Genomic DNA, 7,351 nt, shown 5'->3' with positions numbered 1-7,351 from the left:
TCCTGATTGCAGTCAGGAGTAACCCCTGAGTTCTGCTGGGTGAACAAAAACAAACAAGCAAAAAAAAAAAAAAAAAAAAAAAAACAGAAAAATAAGTGTCTAGGATCTTGCCTGTGTTTGAATAATTTTTTATAGACCCCATCAAAGTTCTATTCATAGTCAAGATTTATTTGATTCTTTAAAAGTTCATGGAATAATATATATTTTCACTTTACCTACCGTCATTGCTGGCGTATAAGATGACGGCGTATAAGACAACCCCCTAATTTTGCAGTTAAAACATAGGCCTATATTTGCTGTATCAGACAGAACGTTCCTGTGCTGCAACTGTATGTACCACAGTGAGCCAATCACAACAAGCAAAGGTTCAAAGGTTATACTGTAATAGACTTCCACTCTGACTCTGGCCAATCTGAGCAGGTTTTTTACAGTGTCGATTCGGGTCCAGAACATTGTCTAAAATGCATGCATAAAAAGCCTGCTTGGCAATGGGTCCTTACACCCTGAACATTGACATAATGACCTGGCACAGGCCTCAGAAGAATGGGCATTCTCCATTCACCCCTGAACCAGGGAAGTTAACTACAAAACATCCAAAGTCATTTATAACATCATCTGGAAGCAATCCTCTACCAGGGAAGACCCTACTGCTGCTCTCACATTGACCTGCTCAAAAGAGACTTCCCTCAACACTAAGAAGACTTGACAACAACGACCTGCTTACAGGACAGGGCTCTCTGCATTGCCCTTTTATTGTGAGGTGAAACTAGAGGGCGCTCTACACCATCCTGAGTTCAATTTAGGATATGCAGATTCCAGGATCTTTAATACAGAAACATGATACCAACAACAGAGACTGTGAAAAATAAAAGTGTATTGGCACTACAATGACTTGGATTGGACAAACTAGTTTTCCTGGAGCTTAGAGTTGGTCTTCTGCCAGGAAACTTCAGGGGTAGGGTCTCCTTGTATTTAGGCCAAGGCTTTTTCTTTCCATGTTCCTCATTTTTTGGTGTGCCTATGCAAACAATAACTGCAACTCTAACACCGTTTTTACGGTACTCCTTTGACTCTAATCCTTTTAAAAAAAAAAAACCACTTAAACTTTTGAGGTTAACTTGAACTAATATGCATGTGCAAATGCATATGCAAATGTAAAAAAATACTATGCCTTCAATGTTTAAGGAGTTACATAAGTTTTATGGCCTTAGATTGCTTTGTGTACTGCTAAGAAATGTTATAATGTACTACAGTCTGGGGACTTGAGGGACAAAGTAATTGTACAAGGGTTCTATTTTATTTTTCTTAATGTTCTTTGGCTGAAAGTTCAAAATTAAGGTATCAGCAAGGGGTTTTCTTCTAAGAATTCTGTTTATGGGTGATTGTCCTTCCACTGTAACTTTACCTTTTCCTCTTTCTTTGCATCTTTCTTCTCATAATTAAAAATAAATTTATTTAAAAAAAAACACAAAACTGCTGGATTGGCTGAGTTAGAGAGGCGGTCCGAGCAGCCTTGCAGTGATTGGTGCAGGATTGAATTGGAAAATTCGTTTTGTGGCAATATTCAGACAATTTTCGTTTAGCGGCATATTGAAACATTTTTTGGGGATATACTTGGCGTATAAGATGACCCCCGATTTTCGGGGTTTTTTGTTTCAAAAGTCGTCTTGTATGCCGGAAAATACGGTAATATGTTTCATTGTAATAGGGTAATATTACTATGTGTTACATTAGGATAACTGGATAATAATAAAAATGGTTGCTAGATAAATATCAAATATCAAAGCAACTAATTATGAGACAAGCAATATCATAGATACAAAGTCATTTCGTGATTTTGTTAAATGATGTCCATTTCTTGCTGAATCATACTTACCCTGGGGTACACCCTGGTCTCTGGAAATCCAAATCCTCTCCTTCCTGTCTTTCCACACACTATTCCATTTGCTCTTCCTCTCTTAGAAATCTGAGATTCCATCAAAGCAGAGTGTTTTCTATGGAGCCTTCTTCACATTTCTTTCTCTCTCCCCGTCTGCCCCTCCCTTCTGATGCTAGCACTTCCTGCTGCCTTGTAATCTGTAGTTCTCGTACTGGATAATGAGTACTTTAGGGCAAGGACAATCTTTAGTTTTTTATGTGTCCTCAATGAATATATTTTGAACTAACTAAATAAAAAATGTTATTTGTAAACATGATTTAAAACTATATATATATATATTTTTTTTAATATGGAACGCTTCACGAATTTGCATGTCATCCTTGCACAGGGGCCATGCTAATCTCTGTGTCATTCCAATTTTAGTATATGTGCTGCCGAAGCGAGCACTAAAATTATATATATTTTTATATATGCATATATACTATATTATGTGAGGAGCCATGAATAGCATGCAGTGCTTGAAAATAAACTGGGAAAAACTGATTCAGACACTTGGTAAGTTCGTAGAGTATTTTCACAGGTCTTTCAATTAATAATAACATAAAGTGCCTTGTAGTAACACTGAATTAGTAGTGATTAATAATCTTTTGAAAAGTTTTCTCTTTGGTAAGTCATTGCTTCTGGATTTTTCCTTAAAGGTAATCATTGATTACTACAGACAGTACTCCTAATTTAAAATACTAAAAATTCTTAGGCTTGGGAGACAGGGGAGTAAAGCACTCCCATCTGATCCTTGGCCCTACGTGGGCCTCTGAGCACCACGAGGAGCAGCTCCCCTAAAGCTCAGAACCAGGAGTAGTTCCTGAGCACTTCCAGTTGTGGCCCAAGGCCCAAAATAATTGAAATAGAAAATAAACATTAGAAACTCTTATTTCTAAGATAATTTATTTTAGATAATGCATTTTGGGTTAGTAGCCAATGTAAGAATTAAGAGGTTAGAAAGTGCAAACCTAATATCCAGAGACAATAGAGATGAGTGCTAGGAAGACCAGTCCATGGCAAGATGCTTATGACAAAGAGCTGGGAGTGCAGTTAGGGTAGAGAAGGGTCCACTGTGACAATGATAGTTGGAATGATAGTTGACAATGATAGTTGACCACTCAACAAAAATGGAGTGCTGAAAAGGAATAAAGTGAAATGCATGGTAATCCTCCATTAATAATAGTAAAAGCCACATGTAAAAAAAGGGGGGGAGAAAGAGGAAAAGAGAAAGTGAAAAGTAAAATGCATTTCCTAGAGTCAGACGGGAGAGGGTGGGAAGGAAACTGGGGATATTGGTGGCAGAAAACGTGCACTGCTGAAGGGTATTGTACATTGTAAGACTGAAAGTCAATCATGAACAATTTTGCAGCCACAAAATTTAAATAAAGTAATTATTAAAAACTAAAAAGATAATACAGGGACATAGTGTTTGCCTTGAATGCTGCTAATCTAGGGTTGGTCCCTGGTAGCCCATATGATTCCCTGAGTCCTGCCAGGATTTATCCCTGAACACAGAGACAGTGACCAAGCATCAGTGACCAAGAAAACAAAAAAGTTTAAATAAAAAGGCTCAATGGGGCCAGAAAAGTAGTATAGCGGGTAGGACAATTGGTTTGTATGCATCTGATGACCCAGGTTTGAACCGCAGCATCTCATTTCACTGCCAGAAAAATAAAGGAAAAAAAAAACAGCACATAGCTATTTATATTGTGCTTTTCAGATTAATCAATTCTGTCCTCTTAATCATGATGTAAAGTAAATCTTCATTTTCCTTATATTGCCAACAAGAAAGGTTCTAGAGCCTTGACAATCCTTATTCAGCTCCACTAAGCAATAGTGCTTATATGAGAATGAACAGGAATGGACAGATGTGGCACTGCTAGGCTTCTTTAAAGATTCTTTAGGATAGGGCTGGAGAGATTGCACAGTGGTAGGGCATTTACCTTGGAAGTGGCTAACACAGGACTGGCCCAGTTTGAATCCTGGCATCCATATGGTCCCCTGAGCCTACCAGGAGTGATTTCTGAGTGTAAAGCCAGGAGTAATCCCTGAGCGCCGCTGACTGCGACCCAACCCCACCACCACCACCACCACCACCAAATAAATATTCTTTAGGATGTATATATGACCTATTCAACAGTAAGAATCATAGCAGTGAATATGAGATTCCCCCAGAGCACATTAGCACACCTGTACATAATTGAAAACTGCCAGCAACATTACCTTTTCCCATCCCTTTCCTTTGCTCTTTCAGGTGTCATGACCAAGAGCTTGCACATATGCTTGGTTTTGGTGCTCACACTTAGTTCTAGTGGTCACAGGGATTGCAATCTATGCTGCTCAGTTTGCACATTTCTTTTTCAGTGCAGTGCTTGCCATGGGCACACTTGTTTTGTCTTGGAGTCATACATGGCTCTGTTCAGAATTTACTCCTGGATCGGGCTCAATGGTCGCTCTTCAAGGTGCTTGGGATCATAAGTGGTAGTGCCCTACCAGGCAGTTCATTCTTTACTTACCATGCTCACACACACCAGGCTGCTGTGTGGCCAAAAATTTCTATAGCACCAAATAGCTGAGACAGCAAAACCATTGTACACAGACATCAGAGTTCTTAGAATCATGCTCAGTGCATATCTCAGTACCAAGGACCAAAACCAGTCTCACATGTTTGTATGTCTGATGCAGAAGTCACTAAGCCTGGTCCTGGCCTCCAGCAGTGTTTTGGTTTGGTTTGGTTTGGTTTTGGTTTGGTTTGGTTTGGTTTTGGTTTTTGGGTCACACCCGGAAGAGCTCAGGGGTTACTCCTGGCTCTAAGCTCAGAAATCACCCCTAGCAGGCACAGGTAACCATATGGGATGCTGGGACTCGAACGATCGTCCTTCTGCATGCAAGGCAAACACCTTACCTCCATGCTATCTCTCCAGCCCCGTTTTGTTTTGTTTTGTTTAGCTTAGATAAAATGGTCCAATGTCTTCACCAGCTCAACATTCCACAATTTTCATATTTTATCTCAATTGAGGAGAGCACAGATGTTATTGTGTCATGCCTGGGCACTAAGAGAATTCCTGCTCAGGAAGGTGAGTGCATGAAGTCAGCAAATTAGGGAAACAGATTCAGACACTCAGAAGTGATGTTACAACGTGTCTCTTTATTCTTTGTCTCTCTAACCTGGGTTTTGAGTAGGATACTTATACTAAATTTCTTGGCAAGGCGTCATAATAATTGCAGACATAACTGTTAGTTCTTACACTTTACCAGACAAAAATGTGCAGGGAAAACTGTATATTCATTATTACCAACCCAGGCAAGGCATAGCTTTCAACTTCGGTGTTCTCCTGCAAGGTCAGTTCCCAGAGGCTGGCTATTGTTTTGGCCTTGCTCCAGTTCATGTATTCTAAGCTGAAACCTGGACTATTAACCCTTAATATGACTGCACTTAGGCTAACAGCATAGCTAGCTTTGAGAGTAGTTAATGATTTTGTAAGACTAGTGAAGAATTGCTTGAGCATACACAATTGCTCATGGCAAGGTGGGTTTATAGAAATTTGAGGGTCTTTAAAGATGCACAGAGAAAAGTCCTTAGGATGCTAATAAAGTTATGTCTCAAGTAATATTTATGCTACGTCCCCTGTCATTTTCCCCAATATTCCTGAATGCCTCATGAACAGGTGACCAAGGTGCCTTAATGCCCTTCTTTTGTGGGTACAGGCGGCTCAGCCCATTGTCCTCCCTGGTTGGTACAGGCAGCTAGGGCCTCTCAAGCTGATGTCCTCTCTTAAAGGTACAAGCATCTAGGGCCTCTTGAGCCTGGTGCCCTCCTTTCATCTGAGTCAGAGTTCCTTGCATGGGGGTGGATGTAGCATTATTGTTTAATACAATTGCAGGATTAGCAGTTAGCTTCTTATTAAACAAAAGCTATTGAAATGTAGAAAGTGGGCTGGATTGATGTGGCCTGAAATAAAAATATAGCTTGAATGAACTTATCTCCAATGTATTTATGCAAACAGATGAATAAATGTGATGCTAAAGAGACTAGAAAAACTCACAAATGGAGCAACAGTACAACAGATAAGGCATTTGCCTTACATGCGGCTGAACCTGGGTGGTGATCCCATAAGGACCCCTGAGTCTGCCAGGAGTGATTCCTGAATGCAGAGCCAGGAATAAACCCTGAGCATTACTGGGTCTGTCTGAGAAAATAAATAAAACCTCACAAACTGAGAGTAGTCAGGACAGAAGCAAAAATTAAAAAATATATATGTGCATATATATCTCCCATAATATGACCTAAATAACTAATAATTATCAATAGAATGACTTGTATATGGAGTTTAGATAAACGGACCCAATGAAAAAGCATGTTCTCTTTTATTTAGTATGTCTGAGGGAAGGCAGCTAAATCTACCATACTTAGTGGAAACAGCTATTTTCTCTTTTTAAAAAGACATTTTTATTTAGGTACTGAGATTTACAATATTGCTACTTATTTTCATTGACGCAAAGTTCTACCACCACAGATTGCTTCCATCCACCTTCCCAAAAATCCCTCTTCCCAATTTCCACCTATAAATTCAGTTTTATAGGCAAAATCTTCAATTCTGGTAACTTTAACTCTTTGTTCCCTTTTTTATTTGTTTGTTGAAGGCCACACCAGGCAGTACTCAGGGATTGCTCCAAGCTATGCACTTAGGGATCACTCCTGGTGAGTGTGGGACCCAATGTGGTGCTGGGATAAGACATAGGTAGTGGTATGAAAGGCAAGCTATCTACACACTGTACAATCTCTCTATCCCTATTTTTAAATCTCATATTTGAGAGATATATCTGTCTCTTTTATTTTGGAGGAGAAAAATCTAGATTTTAAAAAATTGTAAATCAATAACAAATTGATAAAATAATTTTTTTCAAAAACAAACTTTTTACAAGTATATAAGTTGAAAAATTTGATAACATTAGTAATTATCTGCTAATGTATTTTCAATTTCACATTAAATTAATATTACAAATGTAAAATTTAATAAGTTAAGAAAAAATTAAAGAATCTGAATAGACTTATAGAAGAATCAAAGTGCGTTTTAAGTATGGAATATTGGCTTCTTGTTAGAAAATACATAGGTATTTCTTATATGTCTGCATTAATAAGTAGAAGATTGAAATGGAAATTTCTATGGATGTAAAAATATCCGAAAGGACATTTGTACTCTGTATTTGAAGCAGTATTACTCATAAGAGCAAGCCTGTGGAATCAACTAAAACACTGCACAAAAGATGGATGGATAAATCATTTTTAGAAAGATAGTAAGGCTCTTGCCTTGCGAACCCAAGTTCAATTTATGGCACCATATATGGCCCCCTGAGCACTTCTGAGTGTGGCCCAAAAACCACACACACACAAAAATTTTTTATTTGTTTGTTTGTTTTTGATTTTGG

At 38.5% G+C, this 7,351-nt stretch overlaps 1 non-coding gene across 1 annotated transcript; it reads right to left on the bottom strand.

Moving 5' to 3' along the window:
• Positions 1-2,222: 2,222 nt before the first annotated feature.
• On the bottom strand, positions 2,223-2,326 carry LOC126017087 (U6 spliceosomal RNA). Its single transcript, XR_007498761.1, has one exon. It is a non-coding gene; the product is annotated as a U6 spliceosomal RNA (small nuclear RNA).
• Positions 2,327-7,351: the final 5,025 nt, after the last annotated feature.

This window comes from Suncus etruscus, chromosome 8 (assembly GCF_024139225.1).
Source record: "Suncus etruscus isolate mSunEtr1 chromosome 8, mSunEtr1.pri.cur, whole genome shotgun sequence".
In the NCBI taxonomy this organism is placed as follows: domain Eukaryota; kingdom Metazoa; phylum Chordata; class Mammalia; order Eulipotyphla; family Soricidae; genus Suncus; species Suncus etruscus.
This window is presented reverse-complemented; position numbering and strand designations above follow the sequence as displayed.